General features: G+C 40.3%; 1 protein-coding gene across 12 annotated transcripts in view; it reads left to right on the plus strand.

Moving 5' to 3' along the window:
* The window catches only part of MAP3K13 (mitogen-activated protein kinase kinase kinase 13), a 184,917-nt gene that overhangs the window by 93,689 nt on the left and 68,380 nt on the right, over positions 1–22,848 (plus strand). For 7 of the 12 annotated variants that reach the window (XM_074404652.1, XM_074404651.1, XM_074404662.1 and 4 more), the window contains one exon: positions 18,396–18,506. The exons of the other annotated variants lie outside the window; for them this stretch is intronic. The gene's annotated coding sequence lies outside the window, so the exon portion shown is untranslated. The remainder of the gene's footprint in view (positions 1–18,395; positions 18,507–22,848) is intronic. 12 annotated transcript variants of the gene reach the window in all.

Here is a 22,848-nt window from a genome sequence, read left to right on the forward strand (position 1 = left end):
TTGCTGAACTGTGGTACCGACTCCCTTCTTATACTATGCACTCATTTCTTCCATCCCTTGCAGATTACGTCAAATCAGAATTTTCTCTGGAGGCCTAAGTGCTCAGAGTCAATGCAAATATACTTCGATATTCATGGAAATAAGAGTTGGTCTGAAATGCCTTTGGAACAGTATCTAACAGTGTCCTAACTGTTGGTTGTCATTAGAACCAAGAGGTAGCCAAGTGTCCTATTCATTTGACTTAAAGGTTAAAGAAAGCAGTGAAACACTAAAGCTGTATGTGCCTAATGGGAACATGGGTTTGGGCTTTGATAATAGTCGTTTTTTATTTACGTTCACCATCACATCCTTTGCCCATCAGTGATTTATTGAGGAAACCAAAGTGTGGCTCTTGGAAAATAGAGGGTTTTGAAGAAAGGAACACCGTTGGGTTGAGGAAAAAAAGCATAGGAGGAGACTATTCGTGTGTCTGTCATGGTTGGTGAGGGGAGCAAAATGAAACAAAGGAAAGTGATAAAATTACCCTTGAGAAAAAAATGCTGATCACCAAGCTAAGGATAACTTGGGTTCATCAAATCTGTAACTCTTCTGACCTGAGTATAATAACGATATGAAGGCTTTTCCTCGTATCCATCTGCCTAACAATATTTGTAGTTCTTTGCCCCAATTATAGTTGATCTACTTCCTTATTTCTCTGCCCTGCCTGACGCCGTGTAGGTAGGAATAAACCCTGGCTCATCACCTCCGCCCTGGAGCCCCTCCGCCCTGCAGCCCCTCTGCTGGAGGTCCTGCCTCAATTAGTGGTAGCATCGAGTCCTCCACCCTAGAAAACCCTCTGCCCGCTTCGCATCCAGCCAGTCACTCCGTCCTGTTAATTCTGTCTCCTAGGTGTTGCTCAGAGTCTTTCCATTCTCCCCGGAGCTCTATCCACACCTCATTCGCCCTCACTCCTCCGTTTTCTACCCTTACACAGAATCACCTCTCAGATCGAATCATGTCACCTCCCGTCACCTCTCTGAAGTTCTCTGTCCGTAAGAGAGAAAAAAAAAAAAAAATCCACCTTTCCAGCCCTATTTTCGACATCTCTCATCACCTCTCACCAGCCCTGCTGATGTTTGTCCCGGTCCCCAAACAAGCACGTGACTGATGCTCTCCATGCCCCTTCTCTGTTCATCCTGGATGGGGATTTTTCCTTCTTTGTACTTCAGTAATTTGTACCCATCTCCCTTAGAGAGCGTCTCACATTACATGGCAATTATTTATTCATCCGTTTTTCCTCTAATAGACTCCTCTATGGACAGAGGGCCGATCCATGAAGTGGGGGTCCACTGTTTTGTTCACCTTTGCATCATCGTTGTTGTTTCATACAGAGCCAGCACCGCAGGTGATGAACACCGCATTTGTTGAGTCCGTGAGCAGAATAGAAAATATTTAAGTGACCAGTTTCCTCAAAGAAATGGGAGCTTTTAGGTGTAGGCTTGTGATTTCAGTGGCAAATCGGACGAGTGCTTTTCTCAGAGGGCTGTGATGAGAACTGATGTGAGGACTTTCAAAGGAAAGTCCTTAAATGTTTTAGAAGACACGAAAGATCTAAGTTTTACGTATTTAAGCAGCATGCAAGGAAAAAACAGTTGTTTTAGCACTTCTAATTATATCCTCTTTCTAAGAATGATCTCAAGTGTCTTATAAGGCTGTTCGGTGTTTTTGTGTGTGTGTGTGTAATTTTTTTATTGTTTCAATAAATTTTATTTTCTGCACCGTTTTTCTTCTTATTAGGATGATTCCTGGGCTTTTTTTTTTTTTTTTTTTGTCTTCTTTTGCTCTGCTAATACTATCTTTAACATTATTATATTTGGGAAATAGTTCAAAGCAGCTAAGTGCTTAGCTTGCAGTAAGAGGCAGAAGAGAATCATTGGCCACCAGGGCACCTTGTTTGGGGGCTGTGCAAGTTTATACAAGCTCGTGCAGGCAGGTTGGGTTGCTTCTTGCCAGGTGAACATCTCATCAGTAGTGTTCATTCTGTGGTAAATAATATCACATGTTTGCAAGTTACCTAATTATAGATGACTCAGCCCTACCTACTGCTTGTTTTCTCTCACTTTGTTTGCCCAGAGCTCTTTGAATCCTAAATTCTCCTCTAACTGCCAGTATGTAAAGGGGGAGCATTTTCCCCATTATTTCCTGAATTGATGAGTTTGTGTGGGAGCAGGTGAGTGAGAGTTGCTTTTGAAAATCTGACAGCACTGTATCCTGCTGCCGTGGCAGAGCCCCTCCCTGTCTGGGCTCAGGGCTGCCCTTGTCTTCGGTCCCCTCTATGGATGGTTGCACTGATAGATGGAATCTCCTCGGGGAGCTTCATGGATCGGCCCACTGTCCATTACCATGTAGCAGGATTGTGATTTATAGCCCCAGATGGTGACTCCCTACCCCACCACTCCCTATTTACTCCGGTAAAGTGGCACAGCGTTAACTATTAAATTGCTTCCCTCTTTTTAAAATAATTGATGTCATTTGCAAAGGGCTTTATATAAAAATACAGGTACTTATTAAAACATTTTAAAGAGTAAGGTTTCATCAGTATCTGAAGAACATGATGCATTGTTATAAAAAATAAACAGCCACATGGTCAGACTCTGTGGTCAGACTTATTTTTCTTGGCACTTGCATGTGGAAATGAGGTTTTGAGGCACAATTTCTGGTCAGATTCCTGGATTTTCATAGGAGAGTGCAACTCTTTCTTCCTGGTCGATTGTTAAAGCTTAGGGAGCGACCTTTTGCCTGTAAAACCAGATTATTTGTATTCCAGGTTCCCGTCTGGAAATAGAACCTATAGTTTTTAGCTACTCAATATTCTTGAAAGCTTGAATGTGATAAATAATGCTCAAGGAAGAGTTCCTGCAGGATATGCAATCCATCCCTTTCTGGATTAAATCAGATTTTCAAAGAATTATTTACCTGGACTCTCCTACTGTAAGTCTTGCTTTTCTGGATATTGGGAATCTCACCTTGCAGGGAGAGGTCCTCTTAAAAACTGTCCCAGGAAAAATGTCACTGTATTTACTGGGAGGCTATTGTTGAGGCTACTTTATCCTCATTTGGGGTATATCAATGAAAGAAAGCCTCTCAGGCTTTAGTACATACAAATTATTATTAGTAGTAATATCATAATTTATTGTCAGGGCTTTTTTTTTTTTTTTTTTTTTTACAAATTATTATTATCTACTGGTTTTAGCTTTGGGTGGTTTAAAAAAATAATTGTGTTTTTTTCTTCACCTCTTTACCTATTACCATGTACATCTTTGTCTGGAGTCCGTGGGCTTTCTCCTAGTATGTACTTTTTAAATTTAGCTCTAAGAAGTCAAGCTTATTATATCCAGTCTCATAATAAAATCATAATATCCTCACCTTTGAATTTTAGTATTTAGTTGTCTATGTTGTTGAATTCTTAAGAGCTCTAACACCTCCACAACGTGAACCACGGACAGCATTTATTAGGCTGCAGAGGCCAGATGATGCCTGGAAGTCTTGCTGTGTAATTTAATCCTGGGTGCTGTGTTGTTTGGCTTCACTGGACTCTGAGTGTGCATATATAATTATGTGCGCATGTGTAAAAAACCCAGCCCTGAGAGGAAAGAGAGGGAGGAACATCATTAGCAGAGATTAGATTTGTCTCTCCAGCTGGGCAATGTGCCTCTGAATTCCAAGGGCTTTCCCCAGTGTAAATTATTAGACTGACTCAGCTGCTATTCAATTCCCCTCTGGCTGAACTGCTTTTGCTAATGCTGTTAAGCTGTGGCTCAGGAGGCAGCATGTCCTGAGGTACTAGATATATCTGATGCATGCAAAAAAAAAAAAAAAAAAAAAAAAAACACCTTCCCTCTTTCTCATATTTAGAAGATACTGGTATAGAGTCTTCCCAAATCAAAAATAAAAGGCAAGACAGAGATAAAGAAAAACTGTGCCAAACCTCAGCTATACATAGAGTGCTTTTGAAATTGTTAGTAGGCTAAAATAATTCCTATCTCACTAAAGTAGATAGGTGTAATCTAATCAAAAGACTTTAATTCAGAGCAATTGAGAGTATCTGTCTTTAGATCTGCTGCTGTTCTGAAATTGCTGAAGTCTAAACAAATTAACCCCATTCTGAACCAACATACATCTCCTTGATCGATTCAGGGCTGCTGAGTGGTCTTGTCTAAAGTTCTTCAGTGGTGATAATACACTACTAACATTTATGAAAACTTGAACTTTCTAAATATAGCATGAAGCATAAGGCATAGGATAATGTATATCCTTATTAATTGGTTGAATAGAATTTATAGCTATAGTAAATGCTCTGTTTTAGTTTTGTTCCATTGACAATTAGGACTATGTGTATGTTGTACTAATGTAATCCAAAAAGACATAGTGAGATGATGGATATGCTAATTAACTTGATTGTGGTAATCATCTCATAATGTACATGTATCTCAAAGCATCACACTGTACAATTTTTGTCCATTTATTTTTTTACTGTAAATATCATTTTTATTTGTCAGTTACACCTCAGTAAAACTGTAAAACAAAAACAAAAAGACATGATGTCTTTCCTCTATGGTTTTATTACCTAAAATGGCCAACTTATATATACAGATAACCTAATGGCCAGTTTATCCATTGCAGGTCAGGAGAATAAATGAAATGCATAGATAATATAGAAGCTGTAATCAGGAAATTATTTGAAATCTTTCTTTAAAAAGTCACAGTTTTGTTATCAACTCTATTAACAAGTAGCAGGTTTCTGACCGAAGGATTGCTCTCTTGCCTCCTCCTTCCTTTCGAGAAGGTGCTGAAGAATGGGACTAAAACATAAAGAACAAGGACATCAGATAACAGTGGGGTCACTTAGTGATCCATTTTTAGGACTGTAAAATGCCCAGCACAGTGCCTAGGCACTCATCAAGTGGTACCTGCCACCACCATCGTCATTAACATTATCCGCAGCAGTAGCAGCCAGACTTAACACTCTGCATAAATAGTAGCCCAGCTAGTGCATGAGTTTAAGATTAAATACTGGAAATAGATGAGAACTTATTACCTTATCTCTGATGAGTGAAGACTTTATAAAGAGGGGAAATTTTAGACACAAAAGATCAAGGAAGGATAAGAACAGATGAAGGGGTCAGCATTTCTCTAAGAGGGACTCTCCTGTGGTCCCCACTGCCAGTGAAGGCAGGGAGGAAAGAGCAGTGGTGGAGACGGGATCAATTCTGGGGGCAAACTGGTGGCAAAATTTACACTTGAACATGAGAGCTGTTCTACATGTATCAGGCTATGGAAACAGAGTGAATTATCATTAAAAGTTCGAACCAGCTTCATGGGTATGTAACCTAGGCAGTTGCACAGGGACCCATACTTGGTTTAATTTTTTTTTCCTGGGATGGAGCCTTGCTCTGTCACCCAGGCTGGAGTGCAGTGGTGCAATCTCGGCTCACTGCAACCTCCACCTCCTGGGTTCAAGTGAGTCTCCTGCCTCAGCCTCCCAAATAGCTGGGATTATAGGCGCCTGCCACCATGCCCAGCTAATTTTAGTATTTTTAGTAGACATGGGGTTTCACCATGTTGGCCAAGCTGGTCTTGAACTCCTGCCTTGTGATCCACCCGCCGAGCCTCCCAAAGTGTTGGGATTACAGGTTAGAGCCACCACGCCCAGCTCTGTGCTGGGTTTAATACTCTGGTACCTCCATCTTGACATTCTTAATAGTTCTTAAACAAAGGGTCTTTCATTTTTAGTTTGCACTGGCCTTGCAAATTTTGTAGCCCGTCCTACTGGCAATGTATAAAATTGTAAGTTCTTAGTTGGTGTTCTCACTAGCAATGCATTCAGTACGTTGAAGATTTCTTGTGTTATGCCTCCTTTTGTTCTAAGGCCAACATACTTATTTCTACCTGACTACTGTTAGATTTGTAGAAGCGGCTCTGAAGAATGTGTCCCTGCCAATGAATGACTTAAGAGAAACTCAGCCTCAGTTTCACGCCACCAAACAATGTTATTTTGCTAATAAGGCATATATGCATTATTTAATGTAATCACGCACATTCAGAAACCACACATTTGCGCATTCCAATTTCTGTGATCTTGAACAGAAGCTTTCCGATCATTGCGGAAGTAATGAGTAATGTTTTTTATGAGGCCAAATTCTTTTGATCAGAGAAAAGAGACTCGTTAGCCCAGCATTCAAAACCTTTTATGATGTGGTACCACCCTGCAGTTAGAGCTGTGCTGATCATTGCTCTCTATGCACCTTATGTTCCAGCTCTTCCAGACTGTTTGCTATTCTTGGAAAATGCCATTTATTTTCTTGCCCTCCATTCTTTTCTTTGCAGAATGTGTGTTCTTCTTCCAAACAGCAACCTCATCTCTGCCCATCCTCCACCCGTTCTCTGCTGGGGTAACTCCTACTCTTTCTTCAAGGCCTCGCTTTGTTGCTCAAATGTCTCTTTTTCTGTGAAGCCTTCTCTGGTATTCTCAGTCCTGGGTGCTGCTTCCCCTGCTGTGCCTATACTAAGCTTGAAGGCTTAAGTCTGCCTTACATTGTAGTGTTTACTTGTCTATCTGACACACTAATTTGTATGCTCCTTGAGGGTATGACTGGCTGACTGGGGTCTATTCCACCATCCATGGCCTCGTAACATGATGTCAGGCACATGCTCAATATGTGTTTACTGAGTGAGGGAATTGGGAAGGCACTGAGTGTTAATTCCCTTAAATGAAACAGCTAGTTGACATCAGTTGATCTTGTTAGAAATACTTTTGACTTTTAGAATCATTTGCAAGAGAGAAATAATAAAAGTAGGACTGTCAGTGGGAATGAGGTCCCCTAGAATTATACCATGTCATGACCCTGGGTGAAAGAGTAGTGAGAGTTCAATATCAGAAGAGTTTAAAAGGATTGGGAGGTCCCAGAGTAGCCAGGAAAAATTACCTAAAACAGTTTGAAGTCAGAAAAACAGGAAGCCCAGGGTGCCACTTGACTCTCAATTTAGCCATTCCCAGCCAGCAATTTAGTTTCCAACTATTCTTTTTGTAGCGCCTTCCTTAATTAAATTGTACTGCCATGTCAAGAAAAGGCTTGAAATAAAGCCAGTAACATGGGAGGCATATTTAGAAGTATGCTAAGTACATTTTTATTCTAACACTTTAACTCTCAAACTAAATTCTAGCTGTTGTACAATTTAAGCCTTTTCTCTTGATTCTTTTGTCGTAGTAAAGAGAGCAAGAAAGGAAGAATCAATCAGAATCTGGATCTGAATCTACTGGGATTAAAAAATAATCAGACTATTCTTTGAGCTTCTCTGTAACCATAGCCAAGCATGCCTTCTAATTTTGTCAGATGGGATTAGACATATGTGAGCTAAGGGGAAAAACCACTAATCCTAAAGCCTAGACTGTACGAAGTATTGTAGATGGGTTAATTTCTAAGTTTCTGGTACTATTCCAGCCCTATCCTCATTCCAGTTATTATGTGAAGAAGGTCACTTAACAGGCTGTGTATAGGGATTTTCTGATTTCCTATAGGTATTTAATAATGATTTACTTTCATAAATTTTGGTGCTCAATTCGTTTTTGTTTACTGAGGTTGAATGGATGCCCCCTTCCAATAACCATCGACACTACTGAACCTACTTGTTTTTATGCTGGGTGAGTAAAAAGGGGCTCTGTGGAAAAAGCCTTTAACTGAAAGCTAGAAATCAAAGAGTGGGCAGGATCATCGCAGAAGAGTTATGGGGTTTAGTCCCACAACATTTTTATCCAGTAAAATAAGGTTTAAAAATTTATATTCAAAGCATGCCTGGAAAGAAAAGAAAATCCTAAAAGAGCAGTAGAAACTCTCAAGATTATATGGGAAGGATACTCTCACTTGATTTGCCTCAGTAAATGACGGAAATTGTTCATGAGCTGATTATCTATTTGTCTGTGAACCTTCAGATAGAAGTAATGTTTCTTTTCTAAAACCACTTTTTGCCACTCCCAGACCCTGGATCTTGAGCCTGAACCCACCTCCACCTTCTGGAGTGGGAATCTCTAAGGATGGCTTTCAGATTCTAAAGACATATAACCCTGACTGTGCTAAACTCTTATCTCATTTTGTTGTCTAGACTTATGATTATTAATTTTCATTTGGAAACACCCTGTCTCAAAGAGTGCTAGAGGATTCTAATACAAAATGAACGCTGATACACACAAAATAGAACATTATAACTATAAAGCAGCGTGACTGCATGTTAACAGAGTTTGCCGCACCGTGCGCAATTAAATGGACTTTGTCAAAGACATCTTAAGTGTCTTTGACAAAGTGTCAAGAAAAGTATCAGTGTCCAGAAGCTTGTTTATGTCATCTGGCGATTCTACCATTGCTCAGGTCAGTGTGGGGACTTTAGCTTCGGAGTGCGTCTTGCCAATTTCAGCATTGGAATTAAGGGGGAAAAAAGTTCAAGTGTGTTCCCTCTTCCCCATACCTTGCCCCTATTAATCAGTTCCCACACTTTGCCCCTATTATTTGGTTTCTGTCCTTATAGTGTTGCCTTTTCTATAAATGGATAAATGGATTTCATATCAATGGAATCATATAATATGTGGCCTTTTGTCTTTGCTCTTTTTAGATTTCTTCTTAGAATTTTGAGGGTTTTTCTTTTTTCTTTTTCTTTTTCTTTTTTCTTTTTTTTTTTTTTTTTTTGAGTCAGGGTTTTGCTTTGTTACACAGGCTGGAGTGAAGTGGCATGGTCATAGCTCACTGCAGCCTTGAGCTCCTGGGCTCAAGTGATCCTCCCACCTCAGCCTCCCAAAGTATTGGGACTATAGGTATAAGCCACATTTTTTTCTGCCTTTTACCTTGGTAGAGTCTGACATGGGCAGAGCAGAGATAAAATATTTATGTTCAATCTATCATATTTAACTAGAAATCTTATAAAATAGTTTTAGGGGAAAAAAATCAGAAAGTGGGAGTATAGAGTGAAATCTTCCAATTTTGCAGTTGAAATCAAACTTATTTCAGGAGAGAAACAATTTGAAACTTTCAGAGTCTTTTTTTTTTTTTTTTTTTTTGAGACGGAGTTTCGCTCTTGTTACCCAGGCTGGAGTGCAATGGCACGACCTTGGCTCACCGCAACCTCCGCCTCCTGAGTTCAGACAATTCTCCTGCCTCAGCCTCCTGAGTAGCTGGGATTACAGGCATGCACCACCATGCCCAGCTAATTTTTTGTATTTTTAGTAGAGACGGGGTTTCACCATGTTGACCAGGATGGTCTCGATCTCTTGACCTCATGATCCACCCGCCTCGGCCTCCCAAAGTCCTGGGATTACAGGCTTGAGCCACCGCACCCAGCCCAGAGTCTTATTTGTAGTAAGCACTCAATAAAATGCCAATTAGGCCAGGTGCGATGGATCACACCTGTAATCCCAACCTGTAATCCCCTTGAGAGGCCAAGCTGGGTGGATCACTTGAGGTCAGGGGTTTGAGACTAGCCTGGCCAACATGGTAAAATACCATCTCCACTAAAAATACAAAAATTAACTGGGTATAGTGGGACCTGCCTATAATCCTAGCTACTCAGGAGGCTGAGGCAAGAGAATTGCTTGAACTCAGGTGGTATAGGTTGCAGTGAGCTGAGATCACGCCACTGCACTCCAGCCTGGACAACAGAGTGAGACTCCATCTCAAAAAAAAAAAAACAAAAAAAACCCAAGCCGATTAGTTTGATTTGCATCTATAACAACCCCAAAAGGGAGGTTTAGTATACCCTATGTACAAGTGAGGCAACTGGTATTCAGAATATTTACATAACTGTCAAAGACTTCACGGCAGATAAGTGGCTAGGAATCAAACAAGGTATTTCTGATTTGAAAACCTGCATTCTTTGCAATTACATCACATCAGAAGCATAATGTAATAAACATGGGATAATAATTATTTATAATATGCCAGGCTTCATTACAATCTGATTTATTACAGTCCTAGGGGAACCTTACATTCATGGGAGGTTAGTCATGAAATTTGCTCTGAATGCTGTTTTTGGTCAACTCACTACCATGTTGGGCATCCTCAGAGGCATCTAACAATGAAATATATACATACACATATATATATAGTCATATGTGTATATATATGTATATGTATGAATATATATGTGTGTGTGTATATATATATATGTAAAGGTGGACTAGAGTTGGACATAGATCAGACAGGGGCAACTGAGATGATTCAAGGAATGTGTGTCCTGCCTTAGAATTGCAGACTGGAAGCCAGGCGTGGTGGCTGACACCTGTAATCCCAGCACCTTGGGAGGCTGACGTGGGCAGATCAAGGTCAGGAGTTGAAGACCAGCGTGGCCAATATGGTGAAACTCCATCTCTACTAAAACTACAAAAATTAGCTGGGCATGGTGGTATGCACCTGTAATCCCAGCTACTCAGGAGGCTAAGGCAGAAGAGTCGGTTGAACCAGGGAGGTGGAGGTTGCAGTGAGCTGAGATCACACCACTGCATTCCAGCCTGGGTGAGAGTGAGAGAGCTTGTCTTGAAAAATTAAAAAAAAAAAAAAAAATTGCAGACTAGAACTCTTAAGTTTCATCAGTGTTGAAGAACAAAGATTGATATTTATAAAATTATGGTGTACAAATTCTGTAATTCTAGACATCAAGAACATCAACAGAAACTTGAAGGAATTTTGAGATAAAGTTTTTAAAGTGTTATTTTTAAATTTTGAAAAAGGTGCCGGCCACAGTGGCTCATGTCTGTAATCCCAGAACTTGGGGAGTCTGAGATGGGTGAATTGCTTGAGCCCAGGAATTCGAGACCAGCCTGGGCCACAAAGTGAGACCCCACAAAAAATACATAAATTAGCCAGGTGTGGTGGCACGTGCCTGTGGTCCCAGCTACTAGGGCAGCTGAAGTGAAAGGATTATCTGAGCCCAGGGAGGTTGAGCCTGCAGTGAGCGAGTGATTGCACCACTGCACTCCAGCCTGGGTGCCAGAGTGAGACCCTGTCTCAATGAATTAGTTAAAATAACTTTTGAAAAAGCATTTTTCCCTGGATTCATTAATTCATAGGATCTTTTTTATTATGACCTGGTTCCATGCTAGGTACTGGGAAAAAGTAATAAGATAGCTTCTACCCTCAATGAGCTTCTCATCTAGGGAAAGAAATATTCATGTTAAAGAGATCATTTGTAATATTGTTGGTGAGAAAATAAAGGAATTATGGTTTGGTATAAAAATAAGCTTAATAGCTGGGCACAGTGGCTCACCCTTGTAATCTCAGCACTTTGGCAGGCTGAGGCAGGTGGATCACTTGAGTCCAGGAGTTCAAGACCAGCCTGGCCAACATGGTGAAAACTCATCTCTACTAAACAGACAAAAAAAATTAGCCATGCATGGTGGCGCATACCTGTTGTCCCAGCTACTCAGGAGGCCGAGGCAGGAAAATCGCTTGAACTCAGGAGGCAGAGGTCACAGTGGCCTGAGTTCATGCCACTGCACTCCAGCCTGGGCTACAGAGTCAGACCCTGTCTCTAATTAATTAATTAGAAATAAACTTAATATCCTTGATTATCAGGGAAGTACAAATCAAAACCACAATGAGATATCATCTCACCCATTAAAGTGGCTATTATCAAAAAGATAAAAACATAAATGCTGGCAAGGGTGCGCTGTTGGTAGGAAGGTAAACTAGTATGGCACTATGGAGAACAGTATGAAGGTTCCTCAAAATGCCACAAATAGAACTACCATATGGTTCAGCAATCTCACTACTGTTTATCTGAAGGAAAAGGAACCCATATACTGAAGAGGTCTCTGCCCTCCTCTGTTGACTGCAGGACTATTCGTGACAGTCAAGGTATGGAATCAACCTGTGTCAGACGGTAGAAGAATGGATAAAGAAAATGTGGTCTATGTACCCATTGAATACTCTTCAGCCATAAAAGAGAATTCAATCCTGTCATTTGCAGCAATGTGGATGAGCCTAGAGCAGCCGTCCCTGATTTCCTTGGCACCACAGACCAGTTTTGTGGAAGACAGGTTTTCCACAGACCAAGGATGTGGTGGCTGGTGGGTGGGAATGGTTTGGGGATGAAACTGTCCCCCCTCAGATCATCAGGCATTAGAGTCTCATAAGGGCACACAACCTTATGGGAGCCCTTGAATGTGCAGTTGACAATAGGGTTCGCACTCCTATGAGAATCAAATGCTGCTGATCTGACAGGAGGCAGAGCTCAGGCAGTAATGCTCGCTGGCCTGCTACTTGGCTCCCGCTGTGCAGCCTGGTTCCTAACAAGCCACAAACTGGTACCAGTCTGTGGCCTGGGGACCCTGGCCTAGAGGACATTATGTTAAGTGACATAAGCCAGTAACAGAAAGTTAAACACCACATGTTTTCATTCATGCCCAGAAACTAAGAAGGTTAAACTCATAGGAGTAAAGAGTGGAACAGAGGTTTCTAGAGGCTGGGAAGGAAAAAGAGGAAGGGGTTTTTTAAAGGCTACAAAATTATAGCTACATAGGAATAAATTCTGCAGCTATAGTGTCCCATAGCACTGTAGGATGAGTATAGTTAACAATAATATTTATTTTCAAATAGCTAGAAGAGAGAATATTTTAATGTTTCCAATACAAAAATGATAAATGTTCAAGATGATGTATATGCTAATTACCTCAATCTGATCACTATGATTATATGTATTGAAACATCACTATGTATCCCATAACAATGTACAATTATTATGTGTCAATTTTTAAAACTTAAAAAATAGTCCGGGCACAGTAGCTCACACCTGTAATCTCAACACTGGGAGGCAGAGGCAGATGGATCACCTGAGGTCAGGAGTTTGAGACCAGCCTGGCCAACATGGAGAAACCCCGTCACTACTAAAAATGCAAAAGTTAGCCGGACATTGTGGCGTGCACCTGTAATCCCAGCTACTCGGGAGGCTGAGGCAGGAGAATCACTTGAACCTTGGAGGCAGAGGTTGCAGTGAATCAAGATAGCGCCACTGCACTCCAGCCTGGGTGACAGAGTGAGACTGTCTCAGAAAAAAAAAAAAAATAGGTTCAGCATATGAATAAGATTCTTTCATGGACTATTAAGAGAAGTTAAGTGATGTTTATGTTATACCCATTCCTTTTGTAAATAGATGTCACTAAAAACAATGACTCCCCTTCAAAGCTATTGTTGGAAGCAAGTATTAGGTAAAGGGACCCTTGGTATTGCCTGGTTTCTTCAGGTAGAGTTGTCTTTTCTTGTCCTCACTTTAAAGATGTGCTAACTGTGGATTATACCATGCTTCAAAAATAGCCAGACATTCATAGACATGAATTTGCAGTCAGTTATTTAGAACCCAAAAAAAAATCAGAAAATGAAAGGAGAAACATTTGCACATAGCCAGAATGTACGTCACGGAGCCTTGTACAAAACCTCACAGTTTACTCATATGAAGAGTCATCAAGCCTTTGTACAAAATCTCATTACTGTTATTTTGCACATAGTTCTAACATATTTGGGTAAATTGTTTCTAAGCCTATGACAAATACTAACTACTAAGGCAGATTTACTGGACATACTACCTACGCAGGCAAATTTACTAAGAGCTATGAAATTGATGTTTAATTAAAAGCTATTAAATTGGCATTTAATTAACTAATACCAGCTATTGAAACAACAGAAAATTCAAATTAAGCAAACAAGTACAATAATAAAGCGATCATTAGCATTTCAGAAAGATTCTTCATTTTGCAAGTAGATTTACCAGTGTTACTTCAAATAGTAATTTCTGTTAGTGATTTTTAAATGTTATTTTAAAAATGTGATTTATATGCAACTTTTCAGGAACACCTATTCAAACCACGTGCACTTGATGAATTCAAATTACGATTCTTAAAGGGAGGCAGCTAAATATGTCTTTTTTTGAGAGAGAGAGAGAGAGAGAGAGAGAGAGAGAGTCGTTCTGTCGCCCAGGCTGGAGTGCAGTGGCACAATCTCAGCTCACTACAGCTTCCACCTCCCAGGTTCAAGTGATTCTCCTGCCTCGGCCTCCCAAGTAGCTGGAACTATAGGCGTGCGCCACGCTGCCCGGCTAATTTTTGTATTTTTAGTAGAGATAGGGTTCACTATGTTGGGCAGGCTGATCTCGAACTCCTGACTTCAAGTGGTCTGCTCACCTTGGCCTCCCAAAATGCTGGGACTACAGGCGTGAGCTACCACACCTAACCTAAATATGTCTTTAAATTCTATCCTTTGTAATATTAGTTTTTGTATTGAGAGACTACATATTGTTTTCCATCACAAATAGTTTATTATTTTGCATTTATTTTTCTTTCCATTAGTACTCTCTTATATATTTATCATTTTTTTAGCACTTAGATAAATAATTAATATTTATTGATGTTCTTCCTTGCCACCCTCATTTTGGACAGATGGGATTTATCTAGGATTCTTTAGTAGTCTGCAAGTTTCAGCTATATATTGGGAGTAGAAATTGAAACTGCACTCAATGAATAATTAAACAATGGATATGGATTACACTCTAGCACAAAGTCAAATTCACATTCCAAAACAGTGACATAAGACAAGTGAAAAACGGCCAGTCTTTGACAATTTCACATTTCTAGTGTTGGTAAAGCTCAAAATGTTCTATCGTACATTTTCTACAGTATCATCTTGACTGAATCATTACTTTAAAAAATTAAAACTCAAGACTACTTCTGTGAGCACAAACAGCAGTAAGTCACAAGAAATGTAAAAGTAAAACAATAGGATCTCTCACTAATTTGGCTTTAGGTACTTCTCTATTAAAACTTGACACTGGATCCAGTGTGAGGAGTGCTGCGTTCCTCCTGGAGTCTTTGTCCTGGATATCTGTACTAGCGTCTCCTCTGAGAAGTGACATGTACTTCTGGTGATTTGGTAGAAACTTCGGTTCCTGTTCAGCTTTTCCTCCATCAGCCCTCCCCTAGGTTTCTGCCCTTCACCTGTACTAGTCCTGTGATTAGAAGCTTCAAGGAATGAAGGTGGCAATAATCTAATTTCATTTTTAGATTCTCCACAAATGAACCTACTTCGATATTGAAAATTATTCCTCCGGCTCCTTTTAGACACCTGGCTATGATCCCTTGGACAGTCTTCTAAAGGATAAAATCCCCAATTCAATTTGATCCTGATGAATCATTATTAGAATGAGCTATACTTAAATCGTTCACAAATATTACTAAAATGTGGTTGCAAACCTGTCGTATTAAAGAAGGTAGCGGAGCACTGTGCATTTAGCAAATCCCCATGTATGAAGGGAAGCTGCAGTTTTGGTTAATCCTTCTAACAGACCAATCTATTAATATGAATAAAGCACATAGAGCAGTATCGTCCAGTGGAACTTCCTGTATGATGGAAATGCTCTTTTTTGTTCTTATGTTTAAAGCACTGTCCTATTTGGTTGCCACAAGCCACATGTGGCCACTGAACACCTAAAATGGACTAGTACAGCTGAGGAACTAAATCTTTATTTAATTTTAATTAATTTTAAGTTAAATAACTACATATAACTGGAAGCTACAGTATTTGACCATGCAAGTATAGAGTTTTAATGTTAAAAATAGAATGGGGCCAGGCGCGGCGGCTCACGCCTGTAATCCCAGCACTGTGGGAGGCCGAGGCAGGTGGATCATCTGAGGCCAAGAGTTTGAGACCAGCCTGGCCAACATGGTGAGACCCTATCTCTACCAAAAATGTAAAAATTAGCTGGGTGCAGCAGCACGTACCTGTAGTCCCAGCTACTCTGGAGGCTGAGGCAGGAGAATCGTTTGAACCCAGGAGGCAGAGGTTGCAGTGAGTTGAGATGGTGCCACTGCAGTCTAGCCTGGGGTACAGAGACAGACTCCATCTCAAAAAAAAAACCAAACAAACAACCAAACAAACAAACAGAATGGAGTAAACCCTACAGAAAGTGGGCATATTTAAGAATTCTCCAACTATCTCTAGTTATTGCTAAGAATTGGTACCTTCCATCCTAAGTTTAGAACCTAAGCTCAAGGTAAAATGTGAATCTATTCCATATTTTTCTGACCTAGACCTTTTTTGGTTAAACCAGAAGCCCATTATAATAACGAAAATACAGTGCTGTGGTTAAGAGGTTGGTCTTGGGCTCAGGCTCTAGAACTGGAGTGGAACTGGGTTCAATTCCTGTCTTCACCACTTAGTAGTTGTGAGTCATTTAAACTGTCTGTGCCCCAAGTTTTCATCAATTATTATCAAGGGGTAATAATAGTACCTTTCCCAAAGGGTTGATGTGAGGATTAGAAAAGTTCATCAGGATCAAACTGAATGTCTAGAGCAGGTTCACATAATCTCAATAGACCTTATTAATATGTTACCACATTGCTATGTGTGTGTGTAAAGTCTTCTCATCCAAAAAGTGAATTGCACCGTATTATATCAGGCCCTGCACCAGGTGCTGAGTCTAGATGGCAGGAAGAGAAAAAGGACAAGATACAGAGATCAACAATGTTTGATTCCACTCTTAGTAAACTCACAAATTTATGAGACTTAGCTGTTTATCTTGAAAAATAGAAGTGATGGCCCAGTCACTAGTCCCTCCAACCTGAACCATCTATGATTCTACCATTCTTAAGGCCAGAAAAAGCAATGCAAGGATGGCAGGACTCTTGATGGCATCTTGGCTGCCAAGTTTATGTAGGACTTGCCCAGGAACAGTGTGTAGAATCTGCAGCTTTGTGAGAACTTTCATATATGTATCACTGGAGTCGAAGTCTGTTACTGATGCTCTTCAACAGCCCTAAATATTAAACTGGCAATGAATTATTTGATTTTAATGTTACGTAGTGTAAAAACAAGTATAGAATGTATTATGTATTCATATCTCTAGTTATGTTTTACTATCCAACAAAATCCAAATACCGACAATGAATTTACTAAGAAAAGAAAATTTTCGTAATATAATTTCACTCAGAAGGATTTTTTTGGCCAGGCATGGTAGCTCGTCCCTGTAATCCTAGCACTTTGCGGGGCTGAGGTGGGAGTATTGCTTGAGGCCAGGAGTTCAAGATCAGCCTGGGCAATATAGAGAGATCCTGTCTCTACACTTAAAAATTTTTTTTCAAGATTTTTCCTCTTTTCTCACTTGCTTAGAGTCATGAAGCTCCTGAGAGCAGAGCTAGCCTATTCCTACTAAGCAGCACACTATCAACTGACATATTTTTTATTTTTATTTTTATTTGAAACAGGGTCACTCTGTCTCCCAGGCTGGAGTGTAGCGGTGTGATCTCGGCTCACTGCAGCCTGTCTCCCGGGTTCACAGGTGTGTGTCACCATGCCTGGCTAATATTTTAGTATTTTTAGTAGAGACGGATTTTGTCAGTTGTCCAGGCTGGTCTTGAACCTCTGGGCTCAAGTGATCTACCTGCTTCAGCCTCCCAAAGTACTGGAATTACAGGTGTGAGCCACCATGCCCTGCCCTGGTCTAATTATCTTATGTTTAAAGCATAAGCAGTGTTTTCCTAAAGATATTTTCTTGAATCAATATAATCATCTCCTAATTTAACATTGCAATATTAAAACCAAAGGAGTTAGTTTTTTCCTCCCAAATGCTAGAACTACATAGTATTCTCCCAAATATGATATCCATGTAGAACCTTCCTTTTTGTGTGTGCAAGTTAATTAAAACCTAGAATGTAAAAATAACTGCTGTAATTAAAGACAAAGGAAATGAAGTATGAAAAAGAAGTTGCATACATTTGGGATTTTTGTCTCCTACTTTCCATCTTGCTTTTACCCTTTTGACCTGGTACCCCACTGTTTATTGATTCCATGTGCTTTCGTTTATAATACCAAATGAATGTTACAAGCTCAGCTTGGCTCAGTTTCTATATATATCCACCGGTTCCCCTCTTCTTAACTCTCTTTTCTCATCTTTTAACTTTCCTAAAGAAAAGCTTACTTGGTCTTTCCCTTGCTCTTCTTTTTATTCTCGTTGATGTCACATATACATTGAGCATATTGACATGTATCTGTTTATTCTAGTTTTTCTAGTTAAAGATTTGCATAGCTAACAAACATTGAGGGTAAATGTCTTATATATACACTCTCTCATATAATCATCTACTCTTCTGTGAGGTGGATTCTGTTGTTGCTACTAATTATAGATGACAAAATTGAGGCTTAGATATAGTTACAGTCAGGTTAGTGATTAAGATTTGAATCCAGGTCTATCTTCCTCTAGTGCCTTCTCTCAAGCCTTAATATTACTTTCACTATGATGAAGTACATGTAAAGTTCTGAATATCGATTGTTTGATAAATAACTTTAAAGTGTGTATTATAGCAATTTTTTTTTTTTTTTTTTTTGAGACAGAGCCTTGCCGGGTTGTCCAGACTGGAGTACAGTGGAGCGGTCATGGCTCACTGCAGCTTAGACCCTCTGGGCTCAACTGAATCTCAGCCTATGGAGTAGTGGAGACTACAGGCACGTGCCAGCATGCCCAGCTATTTTGTGTGTGTGTGTGTGTGTGTGTGTGTGTGTTTGTGTGTGTGGTAACAGGGTCTCACTGTGTTGCCCAGGCTAGTCTCGAACTCCTGGGCTCAAGCAATCCTCCTGCTTCAGCCTCCCAAAGTGCTAGGATTACAGGCGTGAGCCACCTTGCCCAGTTATAGAACAAATTCTTTAAAAATAATTTTAATTTTATTTTTTCTTTTAACTTTTAAGTTTAATAATAATTGTTAAGATATTTCAATTGTCATTTCTTGTTCTCCTAAACTATATATCTTAGGAAAGTCATAGAATTCCAAAGAGAGAGGAAACAGTCACAAAATAAAAGGAAAAGAAAAGAAGGAAAGGAATAGCATTTATTGAATGCTTACTATATACTTAGTATTTTATCAGGGACCAACTTAAGTACATAGTTCTACATACTCTGTAATCTTCCTTTCAAAAAAAATAGGGTATTTCTTCATCTTCTGCTTTTCCATGGACAACTGTCTTACTCATAGTTCCTAAAGATAACTGTTTACCAACAGCTGTCTTTGTGATTCTAAATGCAAGAGTTTTAGTGCCTTTGCATGTAATTCATTTGGACCTTAAAACTTGGAAATAATCATAAGACACTGACACATGTTCTTGTCTCTTCATCTATTTGGGGTTCAGTTCTCTTAATCATGATCATTCTACCTTTTCTAGAATAAATGTGAAATCCTATCAGTAGAAAAGGTAAAAATAAAAGGAGTCATGAACTTTTGTTTGCTCATTGTCTCCTTTTTTTTAAAAAAAAAAAAAAAAAGACGGAATCTCACTCTGTTGCTTAGGCTTAAGTGCAGTGGCATGATCTTGGCTCACTGCAACCTCTGCCTCCCAAGTTCAAGCGATGCTCCTGTCACAGCCTCCCAAGTAGCTGGGACTACAGGCATCCACCATCACACCCAGCTAATTTTTTTATTTTTGGTAGAGACAGGGTTTCACCATGTTGGCCAGACTGGTTTCAAACTCCTGACCTCAGGTGATCTGCCCACCTTGGCGTCCCAGAGTGATCGTATTATAGACACGAGCCACCACGTCCGGCCTGTAATTCTTTTTAAGCCTGTTTGCAAGCCTCAACACACAGTGACAATTAGCTTTCCTAACAGTATCCTTAACATTTCACATCATTTTTCATATCTGCAAATATAGTGAAGTGGGCCCATTAGTCTGTGTGTTTTAAACCAACAAGGATTTGGATTGAAAACCTCTGATTAAACAAATAATGCATGCTAATGGTAGAAATTTTGGAAAATATAGAACATTTCAAAGAACAACAGTAATAAACACTATTGACCTTTTAAACGTAATTTCTTAAAATGTTTACCTAATTATAAACATTACAAATTTGTTTTATTATTATACTTTAAGTTCTGGGATACATGTACAAAATGTGCAGGTTTGTTACATAGGTATACACATGCCATGGTGGTTTGCTGCACCCATCAACCTGTCATCTGCATTAGGTATTTCTCCTAATCCTATCCCTCCCCTAGCCTCCCAACCCCCAATAGGCCCTGTTGTGTGATGTTCCCCTCCCTGTGTCCATGTGTTCCCATTGTTCAACTCTCAATTATGAGTGAAAACATGCAGTGTTTGGTTTTCTGTTCCTGTGTTTCCAGCTTCATCCATGTCCCTGCAAAGGACATGAACTCATCCTTTTTCATAGCTGCATAGTATTCCATGGTATATATGTGCCACATTTTCTTTATCCAGTCTATCATCATGGGCATTTGAATTGGTTCCAAATCTTTGCTATTGTGAATAGTGCTGCAGTAAACATATATGTGCATGTGTATTTATAGTAGAATGATTTATAATCCTTTGGGTATATACCCAGTAATGGGATTGCTGGGTCAAATGTTATTTCTGGTTCTAGATACTTGAGGAATAACCACACTGTCTTCCACAATGGTTGAACTAATTTACACTCCCACCAACAGTGTAAAGGTGTTTCTATTTCTCCACATCCTCTTCAGCACCTGTTGTTTCCTGACTTTTTAATGATTGCCATTCTAACTGGCATGAGATGGTATCTCAGTGTGATTTTGATTTGCATTTCTGTAATGACCAGTGATGATGAGTTTTTTTTCATATGTTTGTTGGCTGCATAAACGTCTTCTTTTGAGAAGTGTCTGTTCATATATATCTTTGTTGGCTTATAGTCTGTTTTGTCAGCGACTGGGATTACAACCCCTGCTTTTTTTTGTTTTCCATTTGCTCGGTGAATATTCCTCCATCCCTTTATTTTGAGCCTATGTGTGTCTTTGCACATGAGATGGGTCTCCTGAATACAGCACACCAATGAGTCTTGACTCTACCCAATTTGCCAGTCTGTGTCTTTTAATTTGGGCATTTAACCCATTTACATTTAAGGTTAATATTGTTATGTGTGAATTTTATCCTGTCATTATGATGCTAGCTGGTTATTTTGCCCACTAGTTGATGCAGTTTCTTCATAGTGTTGATGGTCTTTACAATTTGGTATGGTTTTGCAGTGGCTGGAACCGGTTTTTCCTTTCCATATTTAGTGCTTCCTTCAGGATCTCTTGTAAGGCAGGCCTGGTGTTGACAAAATCTCTCAGCATTTGCTTGTCTGTAAAGGATTTTATTTCTCCTTTGCTTATGAAGCTTACTTTGGCTGGATATGAAATTCTGTATTGAAAACTCTTTTAAGAATGTTGAATATTGGCCCCCACTCTCTTGGCTTGTAGGGTTTCTGCAGAGAGATCTGCTGTTAGTCTGATAGGCTTCCCTTTGTGGGTAGCCAGACCTTTCTCTCTGGCTGCCCTTAACGTTTTTTCCTTCATTTTAATCTTGGTGAATCTAATGATTATGTGTCTTGGGGTTGCTCTTTTCAAGGAGGATCTTTGTGGTGTTCTCTGTATTCCTGAATTTGAATGCTGGTCTGTCTTGCTAGGTTGGGGAAGTTCTCCTGGATAATATCCTGAAGCATGTTTTCCAACTTGGTTCCATTCTCTCCGTCATTTTCAGGTACACCAATCAAACGTAGGTGTGTTCTTTTCACATGGTCCCATATTTCTTGGAGATTTTGTTCATTCCTTTTCATTCTTTTTTGTCTAATCATGTCTTCATGCTTTATTTTATTAAGTTGATCTTCAATCTCTGATTCCTTTCTTCCACTTGATCAGTTCAGCTACTGATACTTGTATATGCTTCATGCAGTTCTTGTGCTGTGTTTTTTGGCTCCATCAGGTCATTTATGTTCTTCTCTAAATTGGTTATTCTAGTTAGCAATTCCTCTAACCTTTTTGGAGGAGTTTGTTATTACTCACCTTCTGAAGCCTACTTCTGTTAATTTGTCAAACTCATTCTCCATCCAGTTTTGTTGCCTTGCTGGCATGGAGTTGTGGTCCTTTGGTGGAGAAGAGGCATTCTGGTTTTTGGAATTTTCAGTCTTTTTGTGCTGTTTTTTCTCATCTTCATGGATTTATCTACCTTTGGTCTTTGATGTTGGTGACCGCTGGATGGGATTTTCGTGTGGATGACCTTTTTGTTGATGCTGATGCTATTCCTTTCTGTTTGTTAGTTTTCCTTCTAACAGGCCCCTCTGCTGCAGGTCTGCTGGAGTTTGCTGGAGGTCCACTCCAGACCCTGTTTTCCTGGGTATCACCAGCAGAGGCTGCAGAGCAGCAAACATTGCTGCCTGTTACTTCCTCTGGAAGCTTCATCCCAGAGAAGCACCTGCCAGATGCCAGCCGGAGCTCTCCTGTTTGAGGTGTCTGTCGACTCCTGCTGGGAGGTGTCTCCTAGTCAGGAGGCACAGGGGTCAGGGACCCACTTGAGGAGGAGTCTGTCCCTTAGCAGAGCTTGAGTGCTGTGCTGGAAGAGCTGCTGCTCTCTTCAGAGCCAGCAGGCAGGAATGCTTAAGTCTGCTGAAGCTACACCCACAGCCGCCCCTTCCGCCAGGTGCTCTGTCCCAGGGAGATGGGAGTTTGATCTATAAGCCCTTGACTGGGGCTGCTGCCTTTCTTCTAGAGAGGCCCTGCCCAGAGAGGAGGAATCTAGACAGGCAGTCTGGCTACAGTGGCTTTGCTGAGCTGTGGTGGGCTCTGCCCAATTTGACTTTACCGGCAGCTTTGTTTACATTGTGAGGGGAAAACTGCCTACTTAAGCCTCAGTTATGGTGGATGCCCCTCCCCCACACCAATCTCAAATGTCCCAGGTCGACTTCAGACTGTGTTGACAGTGAGAATTTCAAGCCAGCGGATCTAAGCCTGCTGGGCTCCGTGGCGGGGGGATCCGCTGAGCTAGACCACTTGGCTCCCTGGCTTCA

This window comes from Saimiri boliviensis, chromosome 8 (assembly GCF_048565385.1).
Source record: "Saimiri boliviensis isolate mSaiBol1 chromosome 8, mSaiBol1.pri, whole genome shotgun sequence".
NCBI classification, from domain to species: Eukaryota; Metazoa; Chordata; class Mammalia; order Primates; family Cebidae; genus Saimiri; species Saimiri boliviensis.